This window comes from Oryctolagus cuniculus, chromosome 1, assembly GCF_051225735.1.
Source record: "Oryctolagus cuniculus isolate XC-2025 breed Fujian yellow rabbit chromosome 1, ASM5122573v1, whole genome shotgun sequence".
In the NCBI taxonomy this organism is placed as follows: domain Eukaryota; kingdom Metazoa; phylum Chordata; class Mammalia; order Lagomorpha; family Leporidae; genus Oryctolagus; species Oryctolagus cuniculus.
The window spans coordinates 187,352,116-187,370,813 of record NC_142867.1 but is presented as its reverse complement, the minus strand read 5'-3'; the positions used below and the strand labels follow the sequence as shown (position 1 = coordinate 187,370,813).

Here is an 18,698-nt window from a genome sequence, read left to right as displayed (position 1 = left end):
TTTATAGAAGTTCCCTGAGGGCCAGTGCTGTGGCATAGCTGGTTAACACCCTGGCCTGAAGCACCGGCATCCCATATGGGCACTGGTTCAAGTCTTGGCTGCTCCTCTTCCAATCCAGCTCTCTGCTATGGCCTGGGGGAGCAGTGGAGAATGGCCCAAGTCCTTGGGCCCCTGCACCCGTGTGGGAGACCCGGAAGAAGCTCCTGGCTCCTGGCTTTGGATCGGCGCAGCTCTGGCCGTTGCAGCCATCTGGGGAGTGAACCATCAGACAGAAGACCTCTCTTTTTCTCTCTCTTTGCCTCTCCTCTCTGTGTAACTCTGACTCTCAAATAAATAAATAATCTTTAAAAAAAAAAAAAAAGTTCCCTGAATCTTTTCTATAACTGATATCCTCTCATTACTTCCCATATAATGACATAGTTATTTCCTTACTTACTAGTCATTCCATACATCCTTTAGAACTGTAACATTATTTACTCATAAACATTTTCAAAATTTTACATTTTATTCATGAACACAGTCTCATTCACTTTCTTTTGAGTCAAAAAGCATTTTAAAAATTCTTAAAGATGCTTTCTCTTAGTTTTTTTTTTCTTTCAATCATGACTCAGCAATACATTATATAATCACTTCTGTCTGTTTCAGTAAACCTAAAAGAATTCACTACTTGAATATACATAAATATACAATATAAACATATAAATGTATACTTACACATATGAGGGCAAGACTTGATCTATAAACTGCTGCTGTCTGAAAGAGAAAATAAGCAGCAACAAAATTATCAGAGTCCTGTTGGAAATTCTTGAGTAAACAATGCTGCATTTTGAAACATTAATTGAGAAGCTGCATTCTATGAATTATACCAAGAACTGCATTCTGCAAAAATATTAACCAAGTTAGAACATTTATTTAAAACCTAATGCTCAGAATTGAAATGCATCACAAGCCAAAATGACTATAACAACTTCAAGAAAATTCCCTCTGTCAAGGAAGTAGAGTAACAGAAGTGCAAAGACAGTTCGGATTAATAATTTATATTTTCCTAATATCAGTTATCTGAATATGTGCATCTCAAGTCATCCTATGTGCCTGTTTGTGCACTTAATGTGTTCATTTTAAAATGATGGCTACAAAATAAACAGAACTCAACAGGTTCACAATGAACAAAAATTAAGTAATGTATTAATCTTGGGCCCATTTACAATTACATTGGAAAGAATAATAATTTACTGACTTTAGCAAAGTGTGATGACTTTATTAGCAATCCAGTGTAATAGTGGCAAACAGTGGATGCTTGCCAAGAAATACAAGTTTTATGCAATACTTTAAATAATTTTTTATTTGTTGATAGGCTCCAAGTATGACAAAAGACATGAGTCATAACAGCATGCTACAGTACACAGGCAGATTAACATTTATTTACCATCCACTTTTTGAGCTTCATAGCAAAGTGAAAACTCTTCCCTCTTTATATCAGTCTCTAGCTCAACCTCCTTCAAAGAATGGGGACCACCATTAACCAACATTGCTCTTTTCAAAAAATTAGAGAATTCTGGTTATTTCAGCAATAGCTCATCTGTGTCAGCACTTATTTTTTGTCTTATGAGCTCAGATTTTTAATTTTCAATTGTTATTTAGGTAATTTTATGGTGCTCTTTTGATCCAATTATATATTTGTTCACCACACATTCAGTCAGAAAACATTTATTGAGAGCATATTATAATGCTAAGTTCTAAAAATATTTAGATGAATTTTACTGTTTCTGGCCACAAGAATTTTACAGTGAGGTATATGTGTGTGTTGCAACAACAATTTAGAGTCGCTCATGCCTTAATAGCAATAGGGAGCAAAAGATATTTTTTACTATCTTGGTATAATTGGGGAATCCTGATCACATAGAAGGTAACATTTCATACTGCCTGGTAAATAATATTCTACATATTATAAGGGAAGAAAAAAGTCCACAGAGGAGAAGCAGCATGCTCAACAGCACAGAAGTGTGTAGGCAAGAAAGAGAGGTCCAGGGAGTTCTATGGTTGGGTGAGGCAGAAAAAAATATGACTGGAAGCAAGGAGAATAAATGACTATTCACCAGGAATATTAAGTGAATGACTCAAAATTTGGAAGGAAGACTGAATTCTAATACCCCTTGCCACTCTATAATAATTTTAGCCTACATTTATTCATTGTTGATCACAAATGTAGCAAAATACCTTCTTCTTGCTCCCAACTATTTGTTAAATGAGCAATCAAATTCTAATTTACTTGTTAGTAAATCACAAGTTCACATAAAGAATGTGCTTACACTTTACCTGTCCCTGTATTCCCAATAATTACTACTGATGAATCATTCTTATAACTTTTTAAACTTTTTTTAAAGATTTTATTCATTTATTTGAAAGGCATAGTTACACAGAGAGAGCAAGAGGCAGAGAGAGAGATCTTCCAACTGCTAATTCATTCCCCAGATGGCTGCAATGGCCAGTGCTAGGCCAGATGAAAGCCAGGAGCTTCATCTGAGTCTCCCACATGGGTACAGGGACCCAAATTCTGCTACTTTTCCAGACACATTAGCAGGAAGCTGGATTGGAAGTGGAGCAGCCGAGACTTGAACCAGTGCCCATATGGAATGCCTCTGCTTCAGACAGCAGCTTAACCTGCTGCATCACAGCACCAGACTCTGTTTTCTTCTATAAGATGATTTTCGAAGGACTCACACACACAATCTATCATTTGCCTAAACAAAGTGTCTTGAAAGCTCTATAATGGCTATACTAAATAAGCAAGATTAAAATGACTGTTTTTGTTGCTACAGTAAAATAACTCAGTATAATTGTAGTGGCAGATTCTCCTAGGAACAAAAGTATAAACATGATTACTAGTAGCCAAATGTTTTACTTCAGCACTTTCAATTTCAAATTATTTTCCCATAACATTACATTTTTGTACAAATTCTCAAATACTTAAAAATATGTAGATTCATAGTACCACAGAATTAACATTTCTAAGTTTAAGAATTAGTATTTGGGGGGCCAGGATTGTGGAACAGAGGTTAAGTCACCACTCTCAATGCTGCATCCCATTTTGGAGCATCAGTTTGAATACCAGTTTGAATACCAGTTTGAATCCTGGCTGTTCCATTTCCCAAACAGTTCCCTGCTCATGTGCTCTGGAAAGCAGTGGGAGGTAGCCCAAGTGCTTGGACCCCTGCCATCAACATGAGAGCCCTGGATGGAATTCCAAGTGCCTGGCTCCAGCCTGGCCCACTGCCGGTTGTTACAGCCATTTAAAGAGTAAACCAGTGGATGGAAGAGCGATCTGTCTCTCCCACATGTGCACCCACCCTCTGTCCCTCTCTCCCTTTCCCTCCCTCTCTGTATCTCTGCCTTTCAAATAAATAAATCTTTAATTAAAATTAAAAGAAGTAATATTTAATATCTATCATTTTGTAAAATTAACTTCCTTGGATTCTACTGAAATTAGAAAAAACTAAATTTGACATTATTTATATTTATATATTAATATATACTTATATTACATATTTATAGCATAGCATTTAATCCCACTATCTTGCGAAAAGAAATTGTATTAGTAACTGTGGTCCTGCCAGAGTTTTGCCGAGTCTAGCCATAGCTCTGAGAGCTGCCAAGTTCTAAGTGTAGTAGAATAAACACAGACTCACTTACATGGAGAGAATGTGCCAGTTTTTAATCATCTCTTTAATCACCTCCAACATCTGCCAGTTTTTCTCTTTCTGAAAGTGCTGCCACTTTTAGCATGTCCCCCCAAGAGGCAGGTGCAATATACAAAAAGCATGGTGCAGTACTTTCCAATTGAGTCCCTCTTGGCTTCAACTGAATGATGCCCCATCCTGGTTTGGCTGAGATCAGATGGATAAACAACCTCCCCCACTATTCAATATGACAACACCACAGGAGTACTGGCATCCTGAAGGGCTTCCTAGCAGTTCCTGAAATAAAATAACATAAAAGAGAAATATCTAAAGGAGAGGGGAGTTGGGGGAGTCAGAATTCTAAAGCACAAAAATAAGGGAAGGTAGGTAAGCATTAATATATATAAATGAACAAAAAGAAAGAAATTGCAGGAACCGTATAAAATTCATCAGCAAATCAGATGCCTTCCTTTAAAACAGCAAACTCTGATTGCAAATTAACTGTGTAGGATGAAGTATTGGAGACAGTTTACAAATCAGATAGATTCAAAGAGTGCTCCTACTGGGGCTTGGCTTAGAATAAATCCTGCCTGAGTACCCTGAAATTCCGAGTTTAAATAATCAATGGCTATCGATTTTTCACTTTTGTTCTGCCAACATTTGGTTATTCCCCAGATCACGTAGCCCTGCCATTTGAACCAAAGTCAATAAAGAATTTATTTATTCATTAGAATCTGTAGAGGTAAAACGTAATGCTGAAAAATTACATTTAAGATTTTCTACAGTAAATATCAAACATTTTGTGTAGGATTTTAATATGTATGACAAATCTGTATTAAAGACATCAGCAAGATAAACTTATGCTTTGTAAGGGACTGTTATTGATGAACTGAATTGCATTATTACAGGAGAAAAGTCACTTTAAAAGAATCTAACAATAAATTTGGGCACCTACAGCAGGAATGTGAATATTAACTTGTTTATGTATTAATAATCATGAAGTATCATTGTGATTTTCTTTGAATTCTTGAAAGCACAAGATCTAAGTACACTACTGTGCTCTGACCTCTATCAAACTAGTTCATTGTAATGATAAACTGTTGCAAAATACATAGAAGTGCAGATTGCTGTGGCAATATCAAGGTATAATAGCTCCCGGGTCATCTAATCATTGCAATTATTGTTTAAGGAAATGTCTCAATTAAATAGAAAAATATTATTCATTTCTTATTTATGACATTTGTTTTAAGCATTTTATTTTTCCTACAAAACACCAAAAAACTTACAATACTTTCCAGTAAACAGACAGCTCTATCAATAAATTTCATTAGTGATATCAACTGATCTTTTGAAGTATATAAAAGTGGTAACTGTTCAAAATATTTTGATAAATTGATGTTTCTATGTCATCATTTCATCTAATGATTACTTTCTATTTTATAAGATTTTCTAATAGTCATTTTTAATTTCTACTTGAAAACCTCTATTAGAGGTTAACCATTGGAACACAATTTTAACCACACTCTTACTTCTATCTATGATTCAGTATGTGAATCTCCCAAATTTTAATTAATAGAACTTTCCAGGATCTTCTATACTTATTCTAGTCATGTGGTATCTCTATGTTGTACTTTTATTTTCATAGAAATTTTCCCATCATTCTTCTATTCTGTCCTCATATAAGGCATTTCCAGTTTTACTCATGAAGAAACAGATACAGAAAGATTAAGTAAAATCAATGTACAAACATTACTTATAAAATCAAAATTTTAACCCAGTGCTTTCCCCACTAGATCACAGTCTCCATTTGTCCTACTTGAGGTAAGCCTTAAGGATAATTACCCTTATAAACTCATTAGCTTCAAACAATGTACCACAAGGTAAGTGAAATTTTAGCCATATAGTCTGAATTTGAGACAATAAAGGATCCTCATACTCAATTTTCAAAAATTAATTTTTCAGGTATCGGTGCTGTTACACAGCAGCTAAAGTCACCAACTGCATTGCCAGCATCCCATATGGGTACCAGTTTGAGTCCCAGCTTCTCCACTTCCAATCCAGCTCCCTACTAATGTGCTTGGGTAAGCAACAGAAGATGGCCCAAGTGCTTGGACTCCAGCACTTATGTGGGAGACTCGGAAGAAACTCCTGGTTCCTGGCTTCAGATCAGCCAAGCTCTGGTCATTGCAGCTGTTTAGGGAGGAAATCAGCAGATGGAAGAACTTTCTTTTCTCCCTCCCTCTCTCTTCTGTAAATCTGCCTTTCAAATAAATGAATAAATATTTTAAAAATTTAATTTTTGAATATTATGAAATTAATAAACGTCTAGGTTATATGAACATGAGTTCCTTTTCCCAAACAAACTGACATATAAATGTAAAGTTGAACTTCCTAAGCATGACCATAGGTTGGACAATTTCCGTAATGGTTAAGTTGCTGGTTGGGATACACACGTCTCTCACATTTGTGTGTTTGGGTTCAATAATTGCTGCCAGCTCCTGATTCCAGCTTCCTGCTAATCCAGACCTTGGGAGGCAGTGGTGATGGCTCAAGTGATTGAGTTCCTGCCACCCACATGGGAGACCTAAACGGAGCTTCTGGCTCCTGGCTTAAACCAGCTGAGCATCCCTGGACAATGCAGGCATGTGGGAAATGAACCAACAGATGGGAACTCTGTTTCTTTCTCTTTCACCTGCCTCCCAAGTAAACATATAATTTCTTAGAAAAAAAAAATAAAAACTAGGGCCAGCATTGTGATGTAGCAGGTAAAGGCACCTCTTGCAATGCTGGCATCCCATATAGGTGCTGGTTAAGTCACAGATACTCCACTTCCCATCCAGCTCCCTGCTAATGGCCTGGGAAAACAGCAGAATATGGCCCAAGTGGTTGGGGCCCTGCTATCTACATGGAAGGACTGGAAGAAGCTCCTGGCTCCTGGCTTCAACCAGGCCAAGCCTCAGCCATTGTGGCCTCCTGGGGAGTGAATCAACAGATGGAAGATCTCTCTTTCTCTCTCTCACTTTCTCTCTCTCTGTAACTCTACTTTCAAATATAGATAAATATTTTTTAAAAAGAAACATCACCATATAATTTACACTTCCATCATAATTCTTCTAAAAGAATTTTTGATTAGAGGAGAAAGGTTAAGCCTGGAAGAAAACAGATAAAACAAATATTTGCCTTAAGTTTGTTTTCATTAAAAAAAATTAAAAGCCAACATATAGATTTTCTAAATCCATATCTCACCATCCAAAGTACATATTTTTAAACAAGTCTTGAGATTCTCATGGATTTTTGTTCTTTTTCATATCAAGTAATTCATTTCTATATTAAATTGATATTTTGAATTATAAGATATTTTTATCAAATAAAAATTAAATGATTGACTATCTCAACATTTTCATTTTATAAATAAAAATGCAGATTTCAAAGATAGATTCAACAGTGTTTTTTGTGATTCTAAATGGTATTTTCTTCCTGCTTCTTCAAAACAGGCAAAAAAATTAAGTGAGGGTTTGTGTGGCATACAAGTGAACACAATTAAGGAAACCCTCATTGTTGTCTTCTGAATAGACTTGTCACATTACTATTCACAGCTTTGTCTAGTGACAGTGGAATATCAAAAAGATACTGAATAATATAGCAAAAATCTATTGTGCCACTGAGATCTAATCTTTGTCTGAATGTAATTGCCTTATTAAAAGATTTGCAAGCTTACTCTTTCTGTGATTCTAAAATAAGCCAAGAAAAAGCATGCTGTAAAACTGCAACTGTGGGTCTCCATGATATGACAACAGCATGTAAGTCAAACTGGAAATTAAAACCCCATTCCATGGTTCCCCAGCAATGGCATGGATGATTCTACTCCTGCAATTATCCCTGGTGATATGAATGGCGTTTGGAAGACTTTCTTCCCATGAACTTAGCTGAGAGGGCCTGAGGAACTGCTTATGTAAATAGGAATATCTCATTTAGATTGTAATTTATGTTATATGGCAGTGTCTGTCTCATAGTACCTGTTCATTATACAGCTTACAGGATAAGCTCCTTTGTCTTCTTCCCCAACACCCCGACTCCTCCCCACTCTGAAACACCTTGCTTGAAGCCTTCCTGTGGGGAAGAACTTTTTTACCATTCACTGGAAGGAAAGAGGTAATTGTACATAGTGATGCTGATTGTCAGCTTTAATAAATAGTGGAAGTGAGTAAACCTTTTTTTTTTTACTTTCAGCATATCCTTTTTTTATACATTAGAATGTTTTACATTTATGGTTTTCTGAGAGGCATTGCTTCCTACTCCCCTCACTTAGATCTAACAATAAGACATAATGCAAGCATGCCATACAATGGTATTAATTTACTTCAGTTGTGAAGTTACTATTCTCAAGTCACCATTCTCAGTAGAGAGATGACAACAACCAATTTTACTTCCCTCTAAGATAATCAACTCCTTTGAGAAACAGTAACACTTTAACACAACCCTTTCAATAATAGAGGTTGGGGCAGAAAAAGAGAAGAGGACCTACCGACAGATTCATATATATTTTAGCAATATATGTCAGAAAGAGTTTTTGCTACTTATCCATCCTTAATAGGTTTCAGTATATGTTAGATATGTACAAAATAACACAGAGGTAGACAAAGATTTTCTTCAAGTATTCCATTTCAATAACATAGGAACAATCTATTTACATAATTCTTAATTTATAGCCACTTATTTGTGAAAAGTACAAACTTACTCAAAAAATATGATTCAGGTCCAGCACTGTGGCGTGGTAGGTTAAACCTCCACCTGCAGTGCCAGCATCCCATATGGGCACAGGTTTGAGTGCTGGCTGCTCCAGTTCCAATTCAGCTCCCTGCTAATGGCCTAGAAAAGCAGTGAAAGATGGCCCAAGTGCTTGTTCCCCTACACACAAGTGAGAAACCTGGAAAAAGCTCCTGGCTCTAGCTTCAGACTGGCCAGCTCCAACCATTGCTGCCATCTGGGGAGTGAAACAGCAGATGGAAGATCTCTCTTCTGTCTCTGTCTGTCTGTCTGTCTCTCTCTCTCTCTCTAACTCTCCCTGTCAAATAAATAAATAAATCTTTTTAAAAAACAACTACAATTCATCACTATAATCATGATGAAACTAATGTAATGCAAAAAATTACTTTTGAGTTCATCATGAAAGCACAAAAATTTGGCATATAACAATGTAAGATGGATGTTATTTAGTCTAAGTACTAGCAAAACTCCAAGAATGGAAGTTTAGTTATAACATTAAGCTTCTCCTTACAGAATCCATATTTTGGTTTGCTATTATGGAAAATTAAGACTATATAATTACCTTTAAAAGATCATACTTATTCAAACTATTTGGTACATTATTAAGAAGACCAAAAATGTTTGCCTATAGCTCACAGGTCAATTTATCCAGCTTTACTTCTAAAGAGTATCTTTTTAAAGACTTCCAAGTAGAAGGCCATTTCCTCATTTTTTTCATTTCTTTCTCCCATAACTCATCATTCTATCTTCTTTTTATTATTATTATTTATTTGACAGGTAGAGTTATAGACAGTGAGAGAGAGACAGCAAGAAAGGTCTTTCTTCCGTTGGTTCACTCCCCAAATGGCCGCTACGGCCAGTGCTGCACCGATCTGAAGCCAGGAGCCAGGTGCTTCCTCCAGGTCTCCCAAACAGGTACAGGGGCCCATGCACTTGAGCCATCCTCCTCTGCCCTCCCGGACCACAGCAGAGAGCTGGACTGGAAGAGGAGCAACCAACACTAGAACTGATGCCCATGTGGGATGCCTGCACCGCAGGCTGAGAATTAACCAAGAGAGCCATGGTGCCAGCCCCCATCATTTGATCTTCTAAGTGTATAGTTTACATAGGAAGATAGAATATAAAAGCATAAGACTAAAAAATATTAAATCTCACAATATGTAAGTGGCCAATTAGCATCCTGGAACAGAATGAGGTAAATTCTACACTAAATAAAAATAACCCAGTTCTGGCAAATATGTAATACAAAATTATCCAATTGAAGCAAAATTAAGGTGGTAGAAAATTGAACCTCTAACTCTATGCAATTTGGGTGAAACCATCCATCATTACCTTCCTGAAAGACTCTTAGATTAGTTGGAAGAACAAAAGCAAAGGAAAACGCCACTCCATCTATCCCATCTACTCTTCCTTACCCTGTGGTCATAGTTTAACCAAACTAAACATTCTATGTCAAGATGAATACAGTTCTGAGAGCTAAATGCAGATCTATTAATAATTATACCAAGACAAGTGCCAACAGAAGTACTCATACTAGGAAGAATCCTTTTCTCCTAATCTCTCACATCTGTTTCTAGGACAGGGTATACTCACACTATTTTTTCTTTGAAAAGAGAGAATGGGTAATATATGCGACGTTAATGATGCTCCTTGGGTAAGACTTGACTGCTCCTGCAGACACTCCTTTGTAGTCAGAGGGGTGAACTGTAAAACTTTGATCTTTGGAATCTCAATTTTTTATGTGAAGAATGAAGATGTTGGAATGGACAACTTCTACAGTCTCTTTCCTATTGTTGTACTGTCGAATTTCCCCCATGAACTTGAAGATCTGAAAGGGAAAACATGGCAAATGTTTATCTCCTTGTTTCAAAATGTTAGTCATACATTAAACATAAGAAAATACCACATTTTTTTCTCTAAAACATGACATCTGTAAAAATCTGTTATTAAAGAAGGTACATAAACTTGGTTCTAACTAATGCAAGGGAGAAAATCATTTTAGATCTACATATTAAGCAAAATTTAAAAAGCCAGTGATATAAATATCATAAATTATAAAGTTTTAATATTTTAGAAAACCAGAACTGGTAACTATATATATATATTTTTTTTAAGATTTATTTATTTATTTGAAAGGCAGAGTTACATAGAGGCAGAGGCAGACAGAGAGGTCTTCCATCTGCTGGTTCACTCCCCAAATGGCCACAATGGCCAGAGCTGGGTTGATCTGAAGCCAGGGTCTCTCATGCAGGTGCACGGGCCCAAGCACTTGGGCCATCTTCTACTGCTTTCCCAGGCCATAGCAGAGAGCTGGATTGGAAATGGAATAGCCGGGTCTCAAACCAGCACCCATATGGTATGCCAGCACTACAGACATTGGCTTTACCAGCTATGCCACAGCACTGGCCCCAGTTAACTATATATAACATTTACCTTAATCTTCTCAAAATGACATTCCTCCTTTTCTGAGTTTATCTGCTTTATTGACTCCTCCACCTTCAGTGGAGTTTATTTCTTCCATTTTTTTTAAGATTTATTTATTTATTGGAAAGTTAGATTTACAGAGAGAGAGGAAGAGAGGTCTTTCATCTGCTGGTTTACTCCCTAAATGGCCCCAACAGCCAGGGCTGGCCAGGCCAAAGGCAGAAACCAAGCGCTTCTTTTGGTTCTCCCACATGGGTGCAGGGGCCCTAGAACATAGGCCATGTTCTTTGCTTCTCCCAGGCCATTAGCAGGGATCTGAATGGGAAATGGAACAGTCAGAACTCAAACTGGCACCCGAATGGGATGCAAGCATTGCAGGTGGTGGCTTTACCCCTAAACCACAATGCCAGCCCCATTTCTTCCATTTCTGAAAGAAATTACATAATCTTTGAGATTATGAATTTTTGGTTACTTCTCACCAATTTCTTAAGTTATATAGATTCCTTAAATACAAAATCATTTGTATTAAATTTTATAAGAAAACAATTACTTGACACAGATATAAGTACTTTTAAAATTAAACCAATTTTGGCCCGCGCAGCGGCTCACTTGGCTAATCCTCTGCCTGAGGCACCGGCACCCTGGGTTCTGGTCCCAGCTGGGGCACCAGATTCTGTCCCAGTTTCTCCTCTTCCAGTCCAGCAATCTGCTGTGGCCCGGGAAGGCAGTGGAGGATGGTCCAAGTGCTTGGGCCTTGCACCTGCTTGGGAGACCAGGAGGAAGCATCTGGCTCCTGGCTTTGGATCGGCGCAGCACACTGGCCACAGCGCACCAGTCGTGGTGGCCATTTAGGGGGTGAACCAACAGAAAAGGAAGACCTTTCTCTCTGTCTCTCTCTCTCTGTCTAAATCTGCCTGTCCAAAAAAAAAATTAAACCAATTTTTAAAGTTCAGTTCAATCTCATGAGCATCCATTCTAAAGTTTCCGTTTATTGACATAAGTTTCTCCATCTTTTGTTTATTTTACCTTCTTAGAATTTGTGCAAAAGATGCAAAATGCCTAATATCTCTGTAAGATAGATAAATTTAGAAATATGTTCTGAATATATCCATGATTACTGGTTAAAAGAGTGGGAAAATATATATTGTTTTAATTTTAATGTTAATAGTTATTGAAAAATATTTTCACCCTTGTGATATGATCACTATCACATTCTACGTCTTGCCTTTAAAGTAGAAGACATTCTACTCAACATTTCTATTATTGTCATAGCCAGTATGATATTAGGAGTCCCACAGAAAACTCCCAACTCTCATCTAATGTATTTAATGTAACCATAACAAACACATTTTTAAATTAGAATCTCTGTAAAGTGTATGTTATTAACTGACAAGTCCAAAAAATTTAGTGAACTCTTTTTTGGAATTCCTGGAAGATGATGGTTTGTTGTACCATAACTCCCATTTACTTTGCTTTTGTTTTACCAGAGTAAATCTTATGAACTGTATGCTTATATTGGTAATAATTCAAAATAGATATAATTCAGAGAAAAATCTATTTAACATTTAGTTTACTTTAGGCATCAAATTTTTTCTGGCAGATGTTAAATGTATGTTGGAGTTAGTATTAAAAAACCAAATAATTCCATGCCACACAAATATGGATTAAATATGAGTATCATATTTATGAATATATGAGCATACACACTTCCTAATTAACTTGCTGATACTTTTAACAATATTACATAGGCTTCAGGTAAAAATCATTTCCACTATAGCTGTTTCTTTTAAATATTTTCTCATATTTTAAAGTTAATACATAATTACTACCTAAAGTTTGCAAAACAGAAAATAGTAAAAGGAATAAATATATCTTTTCACCTAATATATAATAACAGTCTCTATTATGCTTTTGGTAATTTCCATTCCAGTTTTTATTCCTTAATTTTTTTACATTGGTTCTAATTACACTGTGTAAAACTGTATATCTTGAACTTCATATTTAACCTCATATAGCATTTCTTATAGTAATATACACTAATCTGAATGTCAATTTGAAGGATGCTAAGAGAATTACATGAGATAGACATAGGTAGGACTTGGTTTAGTTTATGATACATATTAGCTGTATGACAGTATATTTTAGCTACTATCTTCATCATTATATGTATTATTAATATCCAACCATTAGGCTCCACTGTAAAATATACAACCATGTGATTATTTTAAAATGTTTAGGTTTCTTAGTTCTTCTTAGCTTTATAAATAATACTGTATATGACATGTTTTATACATAAATTTATTTCCATCTTTTATATTATATTCTTTTTTTAACTTTTATTTAATAAATATAAATTTCCAAAGTACAACTTTTGGATTACAGTGGCTTTTTACACCCCATAACTTACCTCCCACCCGCAACCATCCCATCTCCGGCTCCCCCTCCTATCCCATTCATATCATGATTCATTTTCAATTATCTTTATATATAGAAGATCAATTTAGTATATATTAAGTAAAGATTTCAACAGTTTACACCCACACAGAAACACAAAGTACTGTTTGAGTACTAGTTACAGCATTAATTCACATTGTACAACACATTAAGGACAGAGATCCTACATGGGAAGTAAGTGCACAGTGACTCCTGTTGTTGATTTAACAATTGACACTCTTGTTTATGGCGTCAGTAATCACCCAAGGCTCTTGTCATGAGCTGCCAAGGCTATGGAAGCCCCCTGAGTTCACTGACTCTGATCATATTTAGACAAGACCGTGGTCAAAGTGGAAGTTCTCTCCTCCCTTCAGAGAAAGGTACCTCCTTCTTTGATGGCCCCTTCTTTCCACTGGGATCTCACTCACAGACATCTTTCATTTAGGTTTTTCTTTTTTTCTTTTTTTTTTCTTTTTGCCACAGTGTCTTGGCTTTCCATGCCTGAAATATTCTCATGGGCTTTTTAGCTGGATCCGAATGCCTTAAGGGCTGATTCTGAGGCCAGAGCACTGTTTAGGACATCTGCCATTCTATGAGTCTGCTGTGTATCCTGTTTCCCATGTTGGATCATTCTCTCCTTTTTAATTCTATCAGTTAGTATTAGCAGACACTAGTCTTGTTTATGTGATCCTTTTGACTCTTAATCTTATCATATATTATATTCTTAAAAGAGATTTCCAAAATTGAATCACCAAATAAAATGGAATACACATTGCCAAGACTTAATGTACATCATCAAATGTTTTGCAATGAGTTGTCCCAACTTTTCCTCCTGCCAGTGATGTATAGGAGTGACTCTTTGTGGCATCCTCACTGACACTCAATATTATTTTGTTTTTTCCACTGACACATACTAATCTACTTTAGCCATGTTCTTGGCTCTATCTGCCTCCAGTAATGTATTGTCCTTTTTATTTTTGAAGAATATATAATATAATATATAATATAATATATATATAATTTGACATAAAGAAGATACAAGAACAATAGAAGGAATTCCACAATACCCTTTACCAGTTCCCCTGAATGATAGCAATTTCTTACATTTGCTTTTCTCTCCTTCTGTAGATGGATATAATTTTTTCTGAAGTATTTAAGAATAAATTGCATAAATGACACTGCTGATTTCACATAGTGAAAATACACTATAAACTGTTTTTCATGGCCCTGAAATTTTGAGATCTCTATTCTGAATCTCTGCTAATCTAGTACATGAAAATAAATATGATGGGATTTTTTTTCTGTTTTTTTATTTTTTAATAACTTTATTGAAATATAGTTCCCATACTATACAATTCACCCATTTAAAGTGTACAGTTCAGTGGATTTTAGCAAATAAGATTATACAATCATCACCACTGTCTAGTTCCAGAATATTCTCATCACCCTAAAGAAACCCTGTCCCCATTAACAGACACTCACCATCTCTCTCTCTCAGTCCCTGCCAACTACTTGTCCACTGTCTCTATGGGTCTGCCTATTTTGGGAAGTTAAGGGGCTAGAGTGATATCTTAATATATGTATAAAATGGACAGTGATAAGGGGAAATGTTGATTACCTTGTCTTGATCAGTATTTTGCTTTAACTTGTCTGTTGACCCAAAGTTAACATGTTTATCTATATTAACTAGATTTGTTATTATCCGTTGATGATTTTTGCCCATTACTTACATATTTGCTCACCTTCCATGAAAGAGAAAAATAGTAATCAGTTCACAATATCAGAAAAGATCATGTCCCTGCTCACAGTAAATTTATAACCTAATTGAGAGTAAAGGTTTAAGACAGCAGTTTTTTGAAAAAAATAATTTTTAATCATGGAAATTATCCTAAGATGAAATTTTCCATGCAAACACAATGAGAGACAATAGATAAAAGAGCGGATTGTCTGGAAGATGGAAAATTCCAACCACACTGGATTCCTTTACTTTTTCACTTCTAAGGAACAAAGACTCCAGCTGATGCCTCCTGGGAGCTGTTTAGAAACTGTCGATAGAGGGCAGGCTTCTTTCTAAGATAAGCAATAATTTTTATATTGTCTCAATCACTGTACCTCTTTTTATCAAAACATAAAGTTTCTCAGCAAATGCATGTTTTCTTTTTCTTAGCTTGTTTTGCTCACAAACTTTCAACAGATGAAACTTGTGCTTAATGCTGACATTTCTGAGTTCATTATATAAACTTCTGCCCAATAGAAATTTTAAATAATTTTTTCATGTTGTCCCATCATAAATACTTATGATGTCACCTGAAATAAATTCATAGGCATATAAATCTCCAAACATAACTTCTTCTAGTTTTTTTCCAAAATTAATAAAGTTATTGGTGATTTTGTTTAATTAAACAACACAGTCTTTTCCACAAATTTACTGAGAAATGCTATTCACCTGGGTAGGGGGAAGAATTCAAAGCTGCATTATGTGAAGGTAGAGCAACTAAAAAATCTTTTATTAATGCATAAAATAGGTTCCTGGTCACCTTTTGGGCCCCTACCCTGTATAATTTATACTTTCCTTCTACCTTTCTTCTTATCCCTAATTCTTCCTAACATGAGTTTGCCTCCCTAGCAGACTGTTTATTCAAGAAAACTCGGCAAGCATGTTTCCAGATAGTGCAGGGAATTTTATCTACAAAAATAGTAAGAAATTTCCTCGTGATTAGCCTATTAGCCTTCATTCTCCTAACAAATACGCATGTGCTTTCTAGAGCTATGTGATTTTCTCTTAAAAGTTGTCTTGTAACAGACTAAGAAATCTCCCATAGTATCCTCCTGAGTTATATCTGTTTGACATTTTTTAGTAATCTTCTAACTCTGTTGAGTCTGCATTCAAGTAGCATTTGAAACTCAGCTATTTTACATTAATATTAATTTTATTAATTATATTTTTATTTTAATCTTTCCCTGAGTGTGACATATCTTGCATTGTGATTTAATTTGCATTTCCCTAATAAATAATATTTCATATTCCTTTGGGTCATATATCTATGTATTTGTGAAATGTCTGTTCAAGTCTTTTTCTCATTTTTATGTTGGGTGATATGGTTTGAGATTTGTAGGAATTTTTATATATTCTTAATATATGTCCATCATATACATATATATATATTTATATTAGAAAGAGATTTGTCTTTTCATTTTCTTATTGGTATCTCTTAATGAAAATAACGTTTAATTTTAATGAGCTCTACTTTTTCATTTTTTTCTGTTATGCTTAGTTTTTTTTTTGTTCTCTTTAAGAATCTTTGCCTTTTCCTAATTTCACAAAGATATTTTCCTACATACTTTTCTAGAGGCTTTATATATTTATCTTTTATATTTATATCTATTTCATATAAATCTTGAGGGCTAAAGATTATTTTTTCTTATTTTTACCCAGTTTAATTGCCAGGTTTATATCTTATAGGAAACTATCTTGATGCAATAATAGCCTCCAGATATACTACAAGCTAACACATCTTCTATGCAAAGAAAAAAAAAAAAGAAAATGTCCACAGATCAATTTAAGATGTTTGAAACACATTAAGAAATTAGCACAAAACAAAGAGAACCAAGGAGCACATAATGACTGCATTAACACACATCGGATAGACTCTAGCAGAATGGAAGGACCACACTGCCTGAGTCGTGGGTTGAGGTTTGAGAAATATGGGATGTAGGCATCATAAGCCATGGCTTAACCCACTGTGACAAACATCAATCCCCAATATGTACGATTTTTATGTGTCAGTTAAAGTTTAAAATAAAATATTTAATACATGGCCCTTTTAGAAAAATTTCACAAGTCTTGTTCTAGGGAGAACTGAGTATTCTTTTTTTTAGCCTTTTAATATTTTTAGTTACTCAAAAAAGCTTCATTTTTTTCTTTAGCTCTGACTCTATGTGCTTTCAGCACTCTCACAAGGATTTTCTGCTCCTCAATAACAAAACCATGCTCGAACCTCTCTGACTCATGGAACCACCATAAGCCTTGCCAACAGGTTTCTTTCATTTTAGACAACTTCCTAAGAACTTCAGATCTTACAACATGAACCACATACGGATCCTGATGCTTTATCAACTTTCTTGGTATAAAGGTAAACAATTCTATTGCCAAGATTTCGATTCAGCCTAGTTTTCTTAAAAGTTGTATTGTAGAAAAGCCTATGATAGAATGCCAAACTGAACCATTCCAAACAACTGTAGACACCATCTTAGAAGAGGGGGAAACCTTAGTATTTTTAACTAATGTGCAAACACACATTACTGCATCCTTGTTGAAAATCAATTAACTGTACATATGTACTACTGTTTTTGGACTTTCTATTCTGTAGGTCTAAATGTCTATTATTATGCTAATACCAAATGGATTTGATTACCATAGCTATACAGTAAGTTATTAAAACAAGGCATGAGTTCTCAGCCTTTTTTTTTTCTTTTAAAAGACTGTTTTGTCCATTTAGATCTTCTGTATTTTTATATAATTAGGACCAACTTGTCAGTGTCTCAAAAAGGGCTCTTGAAATTTTGATTGGGATCCCAATAAATGTTTTAATAATTTTGCAGAATTTTGACAATATTAAGTCTTTTGTCTACTATTTCCTCCATAAATGTTTCCTAAATTGTAACCATAGATGTCTTAGAGATATTTTATTAAATTTGTTCCCATGTATTTTGTTTTCTGATGCTTTTACAAAAAGAATCAGTTGTGTTTGCTTTTTTCAAATGGCTATGTTCAATGCAGTAATATAATAGATGTGTGTATGTTTACCTTACATCCTGTGTCTGCTCTACGAGTTAGTTCTAGTGGTTGCTTTGTACATGGTATCATATAGAATGTTTACCATTTTTCTGTATATTTGTTCTATCAACTTCTATGAGTAGCAATATTAAAATCTCCATCTGTGGTGGTAGAAATGTCTATTTCTCTCTTGGCTTCAATTTTCTTAATTTAAGTCTGTTATTAGGTACATACATATTTATGATTGTTATACCTTCTGATTGAATTGACCTTTTTATCCTGAAATACATGTTTGTATCTGTTGATTTTTTGAAGTCTTATTTCATATTAATTTTACTTAACCAGAAAACTGGAGAGACATTGCTGCAGCCCACAATGCTGCCCAGACAGCTGCTGGCTATGAACCACCATCTTTACTAAGTCAAGGTAGAAAAAACCTGTGACATGCTCCACTGCTCACAATTTCAGCTGAGAGGGAATTCCACAGCCACTCACTGACTTTTATTGCAGCCAGGAGAGCTGACTGGGGTCTAAGGAACTAGCAGCTGGCTTGGAACAGGGAAGCCAGCTTGCTTCCTTTCCTTTCCCCACACCAAAAGAGTGCTATACTTAGCAACGGA

The 18,698-nt window shown here is 35.3% G+C and overlaps 1 long non-coding RNA gene across 1 annotated transcript in view; it reads right to left on the bottom strand.

Moving 5' to 3' along the window:
• Window positions 1-711: 711 nt before the first annotated feature.
• Window positions 712-18,698, bottom strand: part of LOC103346257 (uncharacterized) — a 72,314-nt gene continuing 54,327 nt past the window's right edge. Inside the window, exons 2-3 of the long non-coding RNA XR_016213797.1 lie at window positions 10,038-10,272; window positions 712-753 (exon numbers count right to left, since the gene is read on the bottom strand). This is a non-coding gene — a long non-coding RNA (uncharacterized LOC103346257). The remainder of the gene's footprint in view (window positions 754-10,037; window positions 10,273-18,698) is intronic.